Source organism: Sciurus carolinensis, chromosome 15 (genome assembly GCF_902686445.1).
Source record: "Sciurus carolinensis chromosome 15, mSciCar1.2, whole genome shotgun sequence".
Lineage (NCBI taxonomy): Eukaryota > Metazoa > Chordata > Mammalia > Rodentia > Sciuridae > Sciurus > Sciurus carolinensis.
The window spans coordinates 50,327,346-50,346,844 of NC_062227.1; positions in this window are offsets into that span (position 1 = coordinate 50,327,346).

Sequence of the window (19,499 nt, forward strand, 5' to 3'; positions counted from 1 at the left end):
TCACGGATTCTTTCTGGGCTCTTGTTTTCTTTGAACTCATAAGACATTCAACAGTTAATCATATCTTGTCTTGTATCATCTTTTGCATGACATATATTTTACTTTTATATTATTAGTTATTTTTATTCCTTTTCTCCTTAGCAAGCTAGTAAGTTCTTTGAAGACAAAAGATACTTTATTCCTTAAAACTTTTAGCATTGGAACTTCTACATTTTAGCTAATCAGAAATAGGTACAAAAATCACAATCATCAAATGCTATTATAAATCAAAATAAGTACAAATTATTGCCCATGTCAGACACTTTGCTAAGAAATGTCACAATTTCATGTAATCTCCAGAACAATGTAATGATATTATTGTCCCAATTTCACACACACACGTACACGTGCACGCATGTGCGTGCACACACACACACACACACTGAGTCTTAGGAAAATGAAAAAAACTACCCCAAATTATCTCATTAGTGAGTGATAGACCCAGAATATTTTTTCATCAGACAGAACTTAAATCCATCTAATGTCATTATTCCAGCCTCAAGGCCATAGAGTATACAAACTTAGTCATTTTATAGCACATAGAAATAGCTAACTTTTTTTAATTTTATATATCAGACTTTGTGTTGAAGGTTCTTGGTACATGATACTAATACTATGATCACATGAGGAAAAGGAAATTAATGCAGAGACATTGCAGAACAAGGTCTTATAACTAGTGATGGGCAGAGCTGGAATTTGCAAGTCTGTGATACATTCTGGTGCCCATGAGCTTGACTACTTTAGTAAACTACCACTCGGATGAAAGAACTGAAGCTCAAGAAAATCTAGGACTTCAAGTATCTGGCCCTGTACTATTTTCTCCACAGCATTACTTATTGATGTACTAGCTATTTAGAAGTAGTTTTCCCTCAAGTTTCATTTCATGTCTGTCCCTGAATCCAGATAAGCTTCACTCAACCTTGTCAAGACAATTCAACGCTGCTTCTGTGCCTTTTGAATTTCAAGATAGAACACTAATCTGTGGCCTTTGATGATGCTATTGCCAAGGTATCCCTTGAAGGAATGGGTACTGGAAAAGAATGAAACCATCCTGGAAGTCTTGAAAAGAATTTGAGAGGAGGGAGACTAAAAGAGTATGTATACTGAAATGTGTGTTTGAAGGTTTTTTGGTTTAGGTTTGAATTAACTGCCAAAAGTTCATGTATGAGACAATGCAAGAGACTTCAGAGGTGAAATGATTGGCTTATGAGAGTCAACCTGATCAGTTCATCTATCCCCTGACAGGGATTAACTGGGTGGTAACTAACTGGAGGCAGGTAGGGTGAAGCTAGAGGAGGCAGGCACCCAGGCATGTGCCTTTGGGGTTTGTAGGGACAGTTCTCTCTCTGCTTCCTGGTGCCATAACCCCACTGGCTTTCCTCCACCACACCCTTCCACTATGATGTTCTGCCTCACCTCAAGCCCCAGAGAATGGAGCTGGCTGTCTATGGACTGAGACTTCTAAAATCATGAGGGCCAAATAAACTTTTCCTCCTCTAAAATTGTTCTTGTCAGGTCTTTTGGTCACAGAGGTGAAAAAGCTGACTAAAAGAGAAGGTTTCAGTAATAAACAAAATCCATGGTTCTAAAAATGATGAGGCCTATTTTCCTGTTTCTATTTCTTTTTTTTTTTTCTTTTTTTTCTTTATTGTAAACAAATGGGATACATGTTGTTTCTCTGTTTGTACATAGAGTAAAGGCATACCATTTGTGTAATCATAAATTTACATAGGGTGATGTTGGTTGATTCTGTTATTTTTTTCCCTTCCCCCCACCCCTCCCATCCCTCTTTTCCCTCTATACAGTCCTTCCTTCCCCCATTCTTGCCCCCCTCCCTAACCCTCACTCTAACCCTAAAACTAACCCCTCCCACACCCCATTATGTATCATCATCCACTTATCAGCGAGATCATTCTTCCTTTGGTTTTTTTGAGATTGGCTTATCTCACTTAGCATGATATTCTCCAATTTCGTCCATTTGCCTACAAATGCCATAATTTTATCATTCTTTATGGCTGAGTAATATTCCATTGTATATATATATGCCACAGTTTCTTTATCCATTCATCAACTAAAGGGCATCTAGGTTGGTTCCACAATCTGGCTATGGTGAATTGAGCAGCAATGAACATTGATGTGGCTGTATCTCTGTAGTCTGCTGATTTTAAATCCTTTGGGTAAAGGCCAAGGAGTGGGATAGCTGGGTCAAATGGGAGTTCCATTCCAAGTTTTCTAAGGAATCTCCACACTGCCTTCCAGAGTGGCTGCACTAATTTGCAACCCCACCAGCAATGTATGAGTGTACCTTTTTCCCCACATCCTCACCAAAACCTGTTGTTGCTTGTATTCTTGATAATCGCCATTCTGATTGGGGTGAGATGGAATCTTAGGATGGTTTTGATTTGCATTTCTCTTATTACTAGAGATGTTGAACATTTTTCCATATGTTTGTTGATTGTTTGTAGGTCTTCCTCTGTGAAGTGTCTGTTCATTTCCTTAGACCATTTGTCGATTGGGTTATTTGTAGTCTTGGTGTTGAGTTTTTTGAGTTCTTTATAGATTCTGGAGATTAGTGCTGTATCTGAAGTATGATTGGCAAAGATTTTCTCCCACTCTGTAGGCTCTTTCTTCGCATTGCTGATAGTTTCCTTTGCTGAGAGAAAGCTTTTTAGTTTGAATCTATCCCAGTTGTTGATTCTTGCTTTTATTTCTTGTGCTATGGGAGTCCTGTTGAGAAAGTCTGGTCCTAAGCCGACATGTTGAAGATCTGGACCTACTTTTTCTTCTATAAGATGCAGGGTCTCTGGTCTGATTCCGAGGTCCTTAATCCATTTTGAGTTTAGTTTTGTGCACGGTGAGAGATATGGGTTTAGTTTCATTTTGTTGCATATGGATTTCCAATTTTCCCAGCACCATTTGTTGAAGAGGCTATCTTTTCTCCATTGCATATTTTTGGCCCCTTTGTCTAGTATGAGGAAATTATATTTATTTGGGTTTTTGTCCGTGTCCTCTATTCTGTACCATTGATCTACCTGTCTATTTTGGTACCAATACCATGCCGTTTTTGTTACTATTGCTTTGTAGTACAGTTGAAGTTCAGGTATTGCAATACCCCCTGCTTCATTTTTCCTGCCAAGGATTGCTTTAGCAATTCTGGGTTTCTTATTCTTCCAGATGAATTTCATGATTGCTTGTTCTAGTTCTGTAAGGTACATCATTGGGATTTTAATTGGAATTGCATTCAATCTGTATAGCACTTTTGGTAGTATGGCCATTTTGACAATATTAATTCTGCCTATCCAGGAACATGGGAGATCTTTACATCTTCTAAGGTGTTCTTTAATTTCTTTCTTTAATGTTCTGTAGTTCTCATTGTAGAGGTCTTTCACCTCTTTTGTGAGATTGATTCCCAAGTATTTTATTTTTTTCGAGGCTATTGTGAATGGGGTAGTTTTCCTAACTTCTCTTTCTGAAGATTCATCACTTATGTATAAAAATGCATTGGATTTATGAGCATTGATCTTGTATCCTGCTACTTTACTGAATTCACTTATGAGTTCTAAGAGTTTTCTGGTGGAATTTCCTGGTTCCTCTAAATATATAATCATATCATCAGCAAATAGGGATAGTTTGAGTTCTTCTTTTCCAATTCGTATCCCTTTAATTTCTTTGGTCTGTCTAATTGCTCTGGCTAGAGTTTCAAGGATGATATTGAATAGGAGTGGTGAGAGAGGGCATCCCTGCCTTGTTCCAGATTTTAGGGGGAATGCTTTCCGTTTGTCACCATTAAGAATGATATTAGCCATGGGCTTAGCATAGATGGCCTTTACAATGTTAAGGAACGTTCCCACTATCCCTATTTTTTCTAGTGTTTTGAGCATGAAGGGGTGCTCTATTTTATCAAATGCTTTTTCTGCATCTATTGAAATAATCATGTGATTCTTGACTTTAAGTCTGTTGATATGGTGAATTACATTTATTGATTTCCGAATGTTGAACCAACCTTGCATCCCTGGGATGAAACCCACTTGATCTTGGTGCACTATCTTTTTAATATGTTTTTGTATGCGATTTGCTAAAATTTTATTGAGAATTTTTGCGTCAATGTTCATTAAGGATATTGGTCTGAAATTTTCTTTCCTCAATGTGTCTCTGTCTGGTTTAGGTATCAGGCTGATATTGGCTTCGTAGAATGAGTTTGGGAGGGTTCCCTCCTCTTCTATTTCATGGAATACTTTGAAAAGTATTGGAATGAGCTCTTCTTTAAAGGTTTTGTAGAACTTGGCTGAGAACCCATCTGGCCCTGGACTTTTCTTTGTTGGTAGGCTTTTGATGACTTCTTCTATTTCATTACTTGAAATTGGTCTATTTAAATTGTGTATGTCCTCCTCGTTTAGTTTAGGCAATTCATAGGTCTCTAGAAACTTGTTGATATCTTCGAAATTTTCTATTTTGTTGGAGTATAGATTTTCAAAATAGCTTCTAATTATGTTTTGTATTTCAATCGTGTCTGTTGTGATATTTCCTTGTTCATTCTGAATTTTGGTGATTTGGGTTTTCTCTCGTCTTCTCTTTGTTAGTGTGGCTAAAGGTTTATCAATTTTGTTTATTTTTTCGAAGAACCAACTATTTATTTTGTCAATTTTTTGTATTGTTTCTTTTGTTTCAATTTCGTTGATTTCAGCTCTGAGTTTAACTATTTCCTGTCTTCTACTACTTTTGGTGTTGGTCTGTTCTTCTTTTTCTAGGGCTTTGAGCTGTAGTGTTAGGTTGTTTATTTGTTGAGTTTTGCTTCTTTTATTGAATGCGCTCCATGAAATAAATTTTCCTCTAAGTACTGCTTTCATAGTGTCCCAGAGATTTTGATATGATGTTTCTTTGTTCTCATTTACCTCTAAGAATTTTTTAATTTCCTTCCTAATATCTTCTGTTATCCATTCATCATATAATAGCATATTGTTTAATCTCCAGGTGTTAGAGTAATTTCTGTTTTTTACTCTTTCAGTTATTTCTAGTTTCAATCCATTATGATCTGATAAAATACAAGGAAGTGTCTCTATCTTCTTGTATTTGCTAACATTAGCTTTGTGGCATAATATATGGTCTATTTTAGAGAAGGATCCATGTGCTGCTGAGAAGAAAGTGTATTCACTCTTCGTTGGATGGTATATTCTATAAATGTCTGTTAAGTCTAAATTATTGATTGTGTTATTGAGATCTATGGTTTCTTTGTTCAATTTTTGTTTGGAAGATCTGTCCAGTGGTGAGAGAGGCGTGTTAAAATCACCTAGTATTATTGTATTGTGGTCTATTTGGTTTCTGAGATTGAGAAGGATTTGTTTGACATACATGGGTGAGTCACTGTTTGGGGCATAGATATTTATGATTGTTATGTCTTGCTGATTTATGGTTCCCTTAAGCAGTATGAAATGCCCTTCTTTATCCCTTCTGATTAACTTTGGCTTGAAGTCCACTTTATCTGAAATGAGGATGGATACCCCAGCTTTTTTGCTGGGTCCATGTGCATGGTAAATTTTTTCCTGTTCTTTCACCTTTAGTCTTTGGGTATCTCTTTCTAAGAGATGAGTCTCTTGCAGGCAACATATTGTTGGATCTTTCTTTTTTATCCAATCTGCCAGTCTATGTCTTTTGATTGATGAATTCAGGCCGTTAATATTCAGGGTTATTATTGAGATATGATTTGTATTCCCAGTCATTTGGTTCATTTTATTCATTTATTTGTTTATTTTTGACACGACTTGGTTCCTCTTTATTTGAGAGTTTCTTTAGGATATGTCCTCCCTTTGCTGATTTGCTTCTTTGTTTTTCATCTCTTCTTCATGGAATATTTTGCTGAGAATGTTCTGTAATGCTGGCTTTCTTTTTGTATATTCTTTTAGCTTTTGTTTATCACGGAAGGATTTTATTTCGTTGTCAAATCTGAAGGTAAGTTTTGCTGGGTATAAGATTCTTGGTTGGCATCCATTTTCTTTTAGGGTTTGAAAAATGTTATTCCAGGCCCTTCTAGCTTTTAAGGTCTGGATTGAAAAATCTGCTGATATCCGTATTGGTTTCCCCCTAAATGTAATTTGGTTCTTTTCTCTCACAGCCTTTAAGATTCTGTCTTTATTTTGTATGTTAGGTATTTTCATTATAATGTGCCTTGGTGTGGGTCTGTTGTAATTTTGTATATTTGGAGTCCTAGAGCCTCTTGAACTTGATTTTCCATTTCATTCTTCAGATTTGGGAAATTTTCTGAAATTATCTCATTGAATAGGTTGTTCATTCCTTTGGTTTGTTTCTCTAAGCCTTCCTCAATCCCAATAATTCTCAAATTTGGCCTTTTCATGATATCCCATAGTTCTTGTAGATTCTGTTCATGATTTCTTACCATCTTCTCTGTTTGTTCGACTTTGTTTTCGAGGTTAAATATTTTGTCTTCAATATCTGAGGTTCTGTCTTCCAGGTGTTCTATCCTATTGGTTGTGCTTTCTATGGAGTTCTTAATTTGGTTTATTGTTTCCTTCATTTCAAGGATTTCTGTTTGGTTTTTTTTCAATATCTCTAACTCTTTATTGAAATGGTCTTTTGCTTCCTGTATTTGCTCTTTTAACTGTCTATTGGTGCGTTCATTCAATGCCTGCATTTGCTCTTTCATTTCATCGTTTGCTTCCCTTATCATGTTGATTATGTACATTCTGAACTCCCTTTCTGACATTTCTTCTGCCATGCTGTCATTGAATTTTATTGATGTAAGATCCAGATTTGTTTGAGGCATTTTCTTCCCTTGTTTTCTCATGTCGTTCAGGTGTCAGTGGACTGCAGAGATTTTGCAGATTTCCTCTATTGACTTATAATGTCCCTGAAGATTGCTAGTGTATCCCCTCTTATCCTTCAGTAGCCTGAAGTCTTAGAGGAAGTTGATACTGCGGTGTTCCCCTAGGAAGCTGCCTCTCTAGGGGAGGTGGTCTTCAGGTGGGGTATATTCCCTGCTAGTGGGCAGAGGTGCCTCCACTTGTTGACCAATGGTCATCCAAAGGGGAACTAGACTGCGGGCTGAGGCACGGCCTGTTTGGGCCTGTGTCTCTGGTTTTACCGTCCTTGTGGGAAAACCTCACCCAGCGGGGAAGACTCACCCGGTGGGGAGGTCTTGCTAGTCAGTTCCCCTCCTAGAGGTTCCCCTCAGTCCACAACTACCGCCTGGGCAGGGCAACCTTCCCAGGCAACGTTCCCAGGGGCCTGGCCCTACCTCCTGGTCCTGGGAGCCCTGCCCTTCGCAGACGAGTCTCCTTAGGTAGCCCCTCCTCAGAGAAGCTGCCCGCAGTCCTGGAACCTTCGCTCTGCCCTTCAGCTTGTCTCTGTGTAGCTCTTTCAAGAAAAGGTGCCTAGGTCCCCAGACTGGACCGTGCTTTGCACCTAATCGCCTGGCTATGCGACCCCTCCTCTGAGCAGTCACTTAGAGCCTCGTACATATGCTCCAAGCCCCAGTGACCTGTCGCTCGTCTCTTCCTCCAGGCAGCCACCCGGTGTTCTGTGTGGGCGCTTGGAGACCAAGCAACTCACTGCGCACCTCCACCTCCTCAGGACAGCCCCCTCCCCGTTGTTCAGGCGGTTGCTGAGTCCAAATAGCTCGCCGCCCAACTGTTTCTCTGGCAGCCGCCGGAGCCCCGGCAGATTGCTCCAAAAAACCAAGCGGTGTGCTGCTCAGCCTCCTCTGCAAAGTTCCCCGCTTTCCGAGTTCACTGCTCCAGCGGGGGGAGGGGTGTCTTGCTGCTGGGGCAGGGCAGCCTTCCCAGGCAACGTTACCAGGGGCCCGGACCTACCTCCTGGGCCTGGGAGCCTCACCCTTCGCAGACGAGTCTCCTTAGGTTGCCCCTCCTTAGAGAATCTGCCTGCAGTCCTGGAAACTTCACTCCGCCGTTTTTTCGCTCCCTTTTTTCGCTCCGCTTCGCTGTCCGTGTTTACCGCTCCAGCGGGGGGAGGGGCGTCTCGCCGAGCAACTCTACTTCACGAAGTTCTCTGCATTCCGGGGCTACCGCCCCATCCGGGACGCCTCCCCAATGGGAGAAACTCACCCGGTGGCTTTGAGTTGGTCCCAAGTCACTCACTACCTCCTCTTTTGAATCCTGCGTCCTGGAGCAACGTGAAATGCAGCCGCCCTCTAGTCCGCCATCTTGAAAACCCCTTCCTGTTTCTATTTCTTTTGTCGATTCATATCATTTGCCCACAGAGCAAACTTCAAAGATAATATACAATACTGAAAATCTGCACTATTGAGCATCAACCAGATCACAGATAACTTGAGAACAGGTATACATTGTGTGTCTGTCTTCTGTGCCCATTAAACTTGGCATAATAATAAAACCAGTGGAAGTGCTTGGCTGACAAAAGCTGAATTTAACTGAGTCTCATCCTAACCCTTCCACTAGCAAACCAGGTGGCAAGCCACTCAGTGGGACTTAGTGAAGGTGCCAAGACTAGAGGCCCAAGGTATGGGAGGTCACTTCCCTCTTCAAGCTATGCAAAGCGACAGTCTGCTGAGTACTGGCATTAACAATAGCTTTAATACATGACACACTTCATATATACACTTATTTGTGACCTCCTTTCTTCAAAATAATGTAGACGTGGTGATGAATAAGATTCTGATTCACTTATCAGTAATCATGAGATTTTTAGCCAGTGAATGCAACCAAAATGTGGAGGTCTGGGAAATTTTGTGGCATTTTTAAGGAATCTTCATATAAAAATGTTTGTTAATATTTGATTCAAGAAACTGTACAGCATTATTTTATATTCTAAACTTTTGTGATTCTCCAACTTGAACAAGGATGAGAGGATATGACAGTGCTTTCCAAATGGCATGTTGGCTTCATTCTTAGAAATTGCCATTTGCTGGTGAGAATCTCTGCAATAAAGCACTGAAACATCAGGAATTTTCAGATTTCTGTATCTGGTTCTGTATAGAACCAAGGTTTTCAATTTTTCTTTTGAACTGTACAGATAATTATTATCTTTAATAGGATTTTCTTGACTTCTTCTAAGAGAGCAAGGTCTTTGAAAGAGTGCCATGAGTTTTTCAAGGGCAGATGTAAATTTCTCCATCCTTTCTCTCATTGTATCCCCCTATGCATTATTTGCTTTAGTTCCACAGAAGCATGACTATTACTTTCTGGTTTGCCAGACACCTTTACACTCATGTTGTTCTGCTGACTAGAGGTGGGTCTGGGCCCTCTTCAACCCTAGAACTCATTTCCTACACCATTACTATTGGCCACAGTTTCCCACTGCACAGTGACTCTATGCCTGACTAACCCAGGGCACCTCACTCTGCCAGGTGTGACAGTTGCTTGTGTGTACCGCTATGTACTCCTGCTGCCTGGAAGTGACTTGAGCATTACCGTCAATGTCCCTTTCTTTGCCCTAGACCCCTCAGTAAGGTAATCTCTAAGTACTCATTAAATACCTTCAATGAATGAAATGATACCTGAAGTAACCACAGAAGGCAAATATCTTTGATTAGGAAAAAATGCCCTTGAATTCAAAAAGTTTAAACTGGTTTCCAATTTGTACCCGACATGGTTTAAAATGAGTTTGAATTTTTAAAAAAAGTCTTAAACCTTCCCATTCCTAATTACCTGATGTTCTTTACACTTTATCAAAAGGAATGTGAAAGGAAATAAATTCTTTCTGCAGAGTTCCCCAGCCCTGCCTCTATCCTCCACATAACAAATTAATAAACCAGCATTATTCCTGGAACTGGGTTGATATAAATTGATGACTCTAGTACACAAACCAAGATGTGGTGGTAGGATAAGATTCAGAGAGCATAAATTTTTGTTAAAGGAAGAAAACTACATTAATTCTATCACCACATATAACAAACCAAAATTAAAAAAAAAAAGAAAGAAAATTGCATTTCCTTTGTAGGTGTGAACATAGACAAGGGAGGAGAAATACATTTGTTCCTTGTAGTTATTTCTAAACCAAGTGGAAGAAATTAGAATGTGCATGTCAGAATGAAGATACTTGGTAAAACAAGGATACCACACTGTTTGTTCTCTCTGCAAAATTATTTCTTCATGAAACTGCAAAGGATAACACATGATCTAGCAGAGCACCCAGGACAAAGGGTTGATAACTGCTAACACGGACAGATTACTTCATCCTGGTCAGGTACTGTGCTAAGCTCTTTACGTGCTTATAATATGTCATTTTTACAATAGCCCTACGAGCTGTCCATTGAGTAGTCTTATTATCTCCATTACACAGATGAGGCTTAATGAGATTAGTTTGCCCAAGACGACAGTTAGTAAGCACTAAAGCTGGATTCAGACCCAGGTTGTCTGCTTTCAAAGTTCTAACCACTTTCCACTCCCAGTATGATTTGAAAATAGGAATTCCAGGACTATATCTCAATTCTGTATTTGATCCAGATTTTGAACATTAGACAGAATTTTGATAATCCTAGGTTGAGGATAAGAACTTTTTAGATGAGAGACAAATGTCAGCATAGATGTGCATATAGTAATCACATATGTGTTTAATTTTCTATATTTTATTATATTTTGACATCTTAACAAAACTTTTATGGCCAGAAAGAGACTGTTCCTCTCTAGGTCGACCAACTCTTGAAGATGGCAAAAGTCCCCAACTGGGAGCAAGTCTTTGATATGCAAAGTAAACGGCCCCTAAACCATACCTCCTCTATTTGGCCTTGCACCCCAGGGGGAAATATTCCTGGGTTTTAATGGTCCCAGGCTACGCCCAAACTACTGGGAATAGCCTATAGAGCAAAGCCCACCAAACTTATTCAAACTAGCCTTGTCCCTGCCTTTCCTTGCCTTTTCCTTGGAAATCCCAGTGAAGGCCATGACTAAGGGCTCCCACAGCCCCTCCGCCTCCTGCCTCTTGAGACCCTGGTGTCTTTCCCAAATGGTGTGTCTCCAGAATTTGTGAGCACAATAGAATTTGCTTTCCTGAATCTCTGCTCTGTCTCCTTTTGTGGCTGCACCTAACTGATCGTCATATAAAACAATATGGAACTAAGAAAACAAGAGATGTTCCCAGGATAAGGAAGCAGCTCAGGGGGACAAGAGCACAATGTCTCTGTAGAGCAGAGGCTGGTAAACTGAGCCAGGAGTCAAATCTGGCCCACCATCTCTTTTTATACAGACTGTGATTAAACAATGGTTTCTACACTTTAAGTGATTGGGAAAAGAATAAAAAAAAGATGAGAATGATATTTTATGATGTGAAAATTAGATGAAATGTATAGAATTACATGTAATTTCAGTATTCCTTTAAAGTTTTTGTTATTTATTTATATACTTATGGTGCTGGGACACGAACCCAGGGACACTTCACCACGAGTTACATCCTGTCATCTTTTTTTTTTTTTTTTTTTTTTTTTTAGAGAGAGATAGAGGATCTCCCAAAGTTGCCTAGGCTAGCTTTGAATTTGTGATCCTCCAGCCTCAACCTTTCGAGTCCCTGGGATTACAGGTGTGCACCACATAAAGTTTTATAGGAACACAGTTATGTTTATTCATTTTGCATTGTCCATGGCTACTTTCAGAGAACTGAGCAGTTATAACATTCACTGTGTGGCCAGCAAAGTCTGAAATGTTTACTATCTGGCCTTTCACAAAAGAATCTGACTCCTGATCTAGAGATACAATAGAGGGATGTTTAGGAGGGTAGGTAAACAACAACCAAAAAATCCTCAGTAATTCATAATTTGAAATTTATTGGAGAATTCAAAAGATTTTTGATGCATAAAGTGGCATAATCAAAATAAAAATGGCTCCCAGATTAGAAGGTTTGACCTAAGATTTTTTGATTTTATGATGGTATGAAAGTGATATGTATCTAATAAAAAGCACAATTCTCATTTTGATCTTTTCTTAGGTTAGTGATTTGCAGTATAATAATCTTAAGATTCTGAGTAGTGGCAGGAACCCCTGGTCACTCAACACAGTCTTGAGAGGACACAAGCAATACTTCACCATGTGCTGTGTGGCTAGGCTCTGACAACCACTGGCTAAGTATATTAAATGCATTTTTCACCTATGATATTTTCAACCTACAGTGGGTTTATCAGGTCATAACCCAAGTGTAAGTCATAGAGCATCCATATGAGGTTTTTAAGATTGCAAAGGAAAGACTTTCCCAGTGGCCTTCTGTAATGACAATTTATGTCACTAAAGGAAGCAGGATATTACCAACACTGGCTCAGGGAGAGTAGATCCATTCTGGATCCCAGAAATTCCAAAGCTCAAGGAAAGCAACTGATCTACTCCAGGACGCATTATGACCTCAAGGGAGCCACCAGAACAAACTATCTGGCGGGGCTGATTCATGGTGACTGGCCTCCTGCATGTTCACAATCAAGACAGTGGCAAAAGAACAGGCTGCATTGTTCTTAACCCTCAGAACAGCAACCCCAACAACTATTCAAGAACTGTTTTAGGGCACTTTCCTTTGAAGGGAGATGTGACTACAGGAACCCCTTAGTACGTTAAGGATCCTTTCCCAGTGTTAGAGTGGAAAGACTGCTCCTGCCCATGGATCTGGGACTTCCTCAGGTGAGACACCCATCTTGACCTCAGGGGTATCTGCATCTCAGCATCTTTGCTCCAGCTGCCTGCTCTAGACCTCATGGCTACACCACCCATCCTGTCGGCTCAAAGCATTCACAGGAAAGCACAGCTCCAGCTCGGAATTCTGAGTCTCACTACTTTTTTCTGCAGCTTTCTGTGTCTTTTTCTGCTGGTACTTTTGTTCTTATCTGAAAGGAACAGGAATGAAAGAGGGAGGGAGTAACAGAGGGAAAGAAGGGAGAAATGAAAGGAAAGAGAGCAAGCGAGAGAGATGCCTTCAAGACCGTGTCTCTCCATTAGTAATGACAAGCCTGTAGGCAGTTGGTCATCTATCCTCCTTTGAAGATCTTCATTTGTGTCATACTTACTTTGCATAAAATAGAAAAAGATTATCTTTTTAACTAGCTTAGTAAATCCCAACTGTTTTCAATACTGAGTTCTTGAAAGAGCTTTATCCTTCTTTCTTTCTGAAGCATTTTAACAATTTGAACAAAGCAGTCCCAAACCGGAGTTTCACAGAAAACCTCAGAGATGTACAGAAAGGTAAAGTGGACCTGGTGAAATAAGCAAGGAGAGAACCTGGGTTCTAATTCTCACTCCATTACCCAGAAACTATAGACCTTAAACAAGTCAAGACCCTTTGAACCACCATATTGGTTAGATACAAAATATGATAGCACTTCTGTAACTTACATCACAGATGGTTTTAGAGATCAAATGGGAAAATGCACATTCCAGGTTTATGAATTCTCCAAATATAGACAAACGTGAGCAAAGATGTAAGTGTTAGCATGCAGAATAAATGTTGCATTGCAGGGCTGAAGCAGGACTAGCCAGTGCCAGACCAGATTGATAAGGGGTTGCTTTTTGAACAATCTGGAATTTCCTGAGAGTCTGAGGGTCTTGGAGGAAAGGCAAAAAGAAAGAGAAAGCAGTTTAGGTTAGAAGAATGAGAAAAACAAAACAACAATAACAACAACACTGACAACAAACACAGATACCAAAAAGCTGGAGGAGTGTTTAAGGAGCAGTGAATAAACTAGTATGACTGGAGTGAACTGAGTTAGAAAAACCATGTGAGATGAAAGTAGAAAAGATGAATTGGAGACACACTGTTGGAGGTCTTGAATGCCAAGGCCAGACCTTTGAACTTGATTCCACAGATGAAGAGCAGTATGTTTAGACCAGTTATTTGCACACAGTATGTAGAAGAGACCAGGGTGAGACTGGGAAGCAAAACAGAACTTAGGAGCTTTTGCCCATACATCTAGGGATGAGGTGGGTTAAGCTGAAGCGCTGGTTGTGCAGGCGACTCAGAAGTACTCAGACGTAGAAGAGGCTTTAAAGGGAGAAGGGAGCACCTCTCTTTTGAGGCTGTGTGAGATAATCAATGGAAATGGTGAAGACCTAAGAGGGAGCCACTCAGGGAGAAAAAATCAATTCACTTCAGTTGAGGAAATGATAAACTTGTTAAGACTTGGAAGGATTCTAATACAGGGCTTGAAAAAGAACTCTGAGGAAGAAATAAGTATGAAGGGGCTCAGAGTCACAAAGACAGGCAGTAGGCAACCATTTCTAAAGACTGAGTAGTTGAGCAAGAAGGAGAGCATAAGGAAGACTTGGAGCAATCTAGTGAGAAGGGAGACAGCTCCCCAAGGAAATGAAGGAGAAAGAAATGCAAAACTCTCATAATAAGACCCTTGATGGCCTAAACCTGACTTTCTCCATAGGTCCCCCACACAGGGGGAAACTACGATTCAAACCAAATGTCTCTGGGCCAGGCAAGTAGAGAACCGAACACCAAGGATTTCTGATTTATATTTAAATACAATGTTTTTATTACTTTTCTAGAAATTTGACACCAATCCTCATTTCAAGCTAGACAAAGAAGCATAATTTTTTTCTTTCAAAATGATTGACAATCAAAAGGTAATACCCTTTAAATTCCTCCAATTAAAGCAAATTTAATTTTAACTTTAATTAAAGGAAACTTTAATTAGAAAGAAGATTAAATTTTAATTAAATTTCTCTAAAATCTTCATACCGGCCTTTACAGCTAATATTTCTGTCAGAAACCAAATCCCTTCTTAATATTCTTAAATTCTATTCTAGCATTTTCCTTTGTATTAAAACAGCATCTCACCAGCTGTACCTGCCACTGTGAAAATTATTCCCATCTTAAAATACTGGAAAGGCAACTGAGGAGCCCAAGTCTCCCTGGGCAGAGAAGGAAAAACAACAGGTTCTATTATTGATGAGATTTTTATTTTCAATCTCTTCCCAGTCCTTTCTGAGGTGATTAGGTATGGTGGGCCTGCTGTGAGCCAGTTGTGTTGCATCCACTGCATCAACAAATATTTATGGAACACCTACTGTGTGCATGGCTCTGCACTAAGTTCTCTAACAGGGAAACATTGTTAAAATACTAGCTCAGTCAGAGGTCCCAGGTAGCAAAGTCTGGATTAGCTCTGCCTCCTGGGTTCTTGGCTGCTTCTCCATTCCCAGGATCAGGAAGAGAAATGCCCTCTCTTAAGGGCTGATCCAGGGCCTTTCCACAGCCCCACTCAGCTGCATGACAGAGGGGAGGTTACTGAACTAAGAGACTTAAGTCTTAGATCTAGACCTAAATCATTACTACAAAATAGCAATATTATCTTTGGGAGAAACCCTAAAATGCTCCATTGCTCACATCTCTCATCTGTAAAAATGGATTGAAAAAACCCAAAGTTGTCACAACAATCAAATGAGATAAGAGAAATGTAAAAGTTTCTGCAAGTTGCAAAGTACCAGCAAGTCTAAGATACTACTGCTGATGGATCTTTCCCCACCTGTCCAGCCTATTTTAAACTCTCTAGGTAGCACATCAGTCCCTCCACAGATGTCTCCCTGTCAGTTTGTCTTATTACTCCTTCATTCACCTGTCAATAAGGGTCATTCTGCTACCTTCCGATTTCATGTCCTTATACCACACCTCCCAGATCCGTGTCCTGCTTTCTATAAACCATAACCAACCTCAACCCATATTTCCACTCCTCCCAGAAGTGAGCACTGAGAAAAGCCACAGACAGGGAACCTTCTTTTGCTCCTGACACTCATTTACATATGAAAACTAAACTAGATCTGGATACTGATATATAGCAAAGCCTCCATCTCCACATACATGGGATAAACTTCAAGATCCCCTGCATAAGAATGAAGTTAAAATAAGGTGAGGATAAAAAAATTTCATTAAGAAAATATTACTTTTAGTTTGCTTCATGCAAAACAAAAAAATCTTTTTTTCACATGTTACTAAATTTAGTCTCCAATCACTGGAAGGAAACTGTGTTGAGTTCTGTACTAACCCCACTTGCCCTCTAACTCCACATGTCAGTCACACACTCAGTTTCCTTGGGTGCTTCATATGTACAAAGACCTATGCTGCATGCTCTGGGGAGACACTCACTAATTATTTATCTGTTATCTTCCCCAAACAGGGCATCTTAATTCCATGGACCTGAAAGTCCTATCCTAAATACTCTACTCAGTCAGTTTTCAAAATCTCCACCCAATCCAACCTCCTCCAAGAAGCATGTCTGATTCCCCAGCATGTCTTACTTCCTGAATTCCAAGTATTTGGTAACACAATGACCCAACATTTGGTGTTGTTCTTTGCTGGGTCCTACACATCAGAACTGTCTTTTCACCTTCCTACAGCTACTTCAAGGAAGATTCCGGATCTTGTGCTCTTCTGTAGCTCTCACTGTGTTCAGGCCACTGCTGCAGACATAGGCGGTAACCATATTTATTAGCTGTTTTTTGAAAGGGAAAACCTATTCTAACTTGTCCGGTGCTTTGCATGCTACAGACATAGGATTAGGGCAGAGGACAGAGACAATTGGGTTTCCAAGACCATTTCCAGGTTGGTGCTTATCCATTATTTAACTGTAAAATGGGTACAGTGTAATTTATGTTCTCACTTTAAGGACTTTTGTGAGACCTAATTATTTATTGTTTGTAAAGAGCTTTGAACTCTCCAGATGAAAGACACCAAGAGCAGTTCAAAGGAGGACTCAGTACGATTATTAGTTGTAGTTAGACTCAAAGTGAGAGGAAAGACATGACCATTTTCAGCTCACCTGTCAGCTCGGTCTTTTTTATCATTTGTAGGATTTTCATGGCTAAATTAGAATTGCTTTTCATTACTTTCTCACTGGCAATTAAAAAAAGATCAAAATGGGACTCGTAACAAGGAGTCTGAATGCTAATTTTTACTCTCTGTAAAAAGGCAAAACACACAACTCAGGCATGTCTTAGGAATTCTTTTCTCTTTGTATCTATAAGAATTTCAGGGGTTATGAGACTTTCCTCTTATTTTGCCTCAGAAAAACTGGGGCTAAAAAAATGGGAGGAAGAAGGTAAAAATCACCAGTTTTAAATGTTGATTTTTTTTTCTTCTTTATACTCTTTGCCAAACCTGCAAACTGCCAAGATGATGGAACACTTTTTTGGGAAACCTGAAGCTCTGAATAGAACCATCGTTCTCTTTATCAAAATGTTGCCAACAATGAAATGAATCCTGACATTCCCTCCCCACTTCCCATCTCCTGTGCAGCACAGTCTTCGGGAGGTGAATTTCTCAAGGTTTCCATGACATGGACTTGGATCGTTTCCTTTCCCTGTTCTGACCAAAGGTTTCTCTGCAATCTGTTTTCCATTGTGGCCTACTGCCTATGGGTCATGTCCTCCTCTGGCTTAGGTCTCCATTTGCTTCTGGTTTTCATTATTTCTTGCCTTTTCCTTGACCTTTTTGCTTCCAGGAATATCTTCACTTGCTCAGACTTTGCACAAAGTGAGAATTGGGACTAACTATAATCATTGCTCTCCCTTTTCTCGAGCTCTTCTCCTTTCCTGCACACGTTAGTTTACTCACAAAAATGAACGTGCATGTTGGAGTTGTACAGAGAGAGTAAGAAAGATAAGAATAGATACCTTCTCTACCTCAGATTAAGCCTTACATGGAGCCTAAATAAAATTCAAATTTTAAAATAATGCTTGAAGATGACAAGTGAGAAAGAGTTGGCTTGAATATAAATTTCTGATCCACAATGCTTCCTGATGCACCTGACAGAGCCCAGAGTTGAGAAGGTTCTAGCCAACCTATGCACGGTAGTAGGTGACATCTAAACAAAAGGAGGCAAGATAACCCACCTATGAGGGCAGCTGGGGCCCTTACCACATACCAGAAACTTCCCAAGTCCCCTACAAAGTTATCATGTCCAGATTTAGGATATTTATGGGTGTTCTTTAAAAAAAATTTTATGCTATAGCAATAATTGTGTATCACATGACTATTCGATCTAAAATATTTTGAATATGTTTAACAATGCCTCTCTTTATGAACTGCTTTCCAGAAACCCAAAGCTTCTCTTTGTAATATTTGTTGTTGACTTATTGTGGTTGTTACTGGGAGGTTTATTATATAATGTAAGTAGCAAAAACTCATTGATTTCAATAATAGTTCCTTATAATATAATAATTCAATACCAACAACAATAAAAATCCAAACTTTAATGTTCAGAGAGACATCCAGGAACAATAAGAAAAAGACCTTTGAGAAGATTCTATGATCTTTTTCCTTTACTCTCTGCTCAGTCTTATTTCTAAGAGAACCTGTATATAATGTTCCATCTTAAGCACACACACACACACACACACACATGGCCTTTCCATTCTCATACCTCAGAACACATAAACATGGCACTTCTCATTAACTTCATTTCTAATACTGCTCATTATTTTCAAATTTCCTCAGACTTCTTTTCTTCCCTTACAGAACTCCATACCCTTCTCTGACTTATCATCCATCACCAAACATTTGAATTAAAAATGAAAAAAAAATTACTCAACCATTATATTCAGCATTGGAGTAGGAGATAGGTGACCTATATTCTGATCCCAGCTTTGCAAATAATTAGTTTTGTGACCCAGAATAAATCATTTAATCTCACTAAATCTAATTTCTTCATCAGTAACAAGGAATAAAACCACCCTGCCTATATTACAAGGCTGTTGTGAGAAATACTTAAAAATGGAATATGAACCTGATGTAAAATGCTTATTATTGTTCACATCTACCTTATGACATCTACGTCTCTGTCATCCTTGATATTATTCTCCGATGATCACCACTTCACCTATTTCTTATTCATTTTTTTATTCAATCAACATACATTTATCATATCAACTAAATTTCAGGCCTTGGAAGTTAAGAAACTCATGGGGAAGACTAATATCTCAATGGACCAGGAAACCCCTATACAAGAGGTTCCCCAAAACGGGGGATCACCTATGTTCCCTATGAGAGCATAGCACCATGAAACCATGAAGAGAGAATGATCTGAGGTGATTCTTCAGTGGACAAATATATGGAGAAATACACATATCTTGATTTGCCTTCCTATGTCAACCACTCTTATTCATACATTCATCTTCATTCATTCCTCTTTTCTAATAAAACCTTCTTTAGAGGAATTTGTTGTTTGTCCATTAATCTAAAGAACAGACCCAAGCAATAATAATTGGGTACACCCCTCCCTGACACATTAAACTTGTTCCCAGTGAGAGAATAGTGGACATTTGTTGATCATGGAATTTGCTAGCCCTTGACCCAGGTCTCCCTGATATGAGGCGGTTGCAGTCACCACCGTGTCTGCTCCTCCAGAGCTGGCCCAGTTCCTACCCTCTTCCAAGCCTGGTTCTCAGCTTTCTCTCTGAATTAGCACTATTCTCCCATTGAATTTTATTTCTTGTTTTTCTTAACCAGAGTTGACTGCAACACAACAAATTATTTTAAAGTCTTTGAACTAAATAATAATA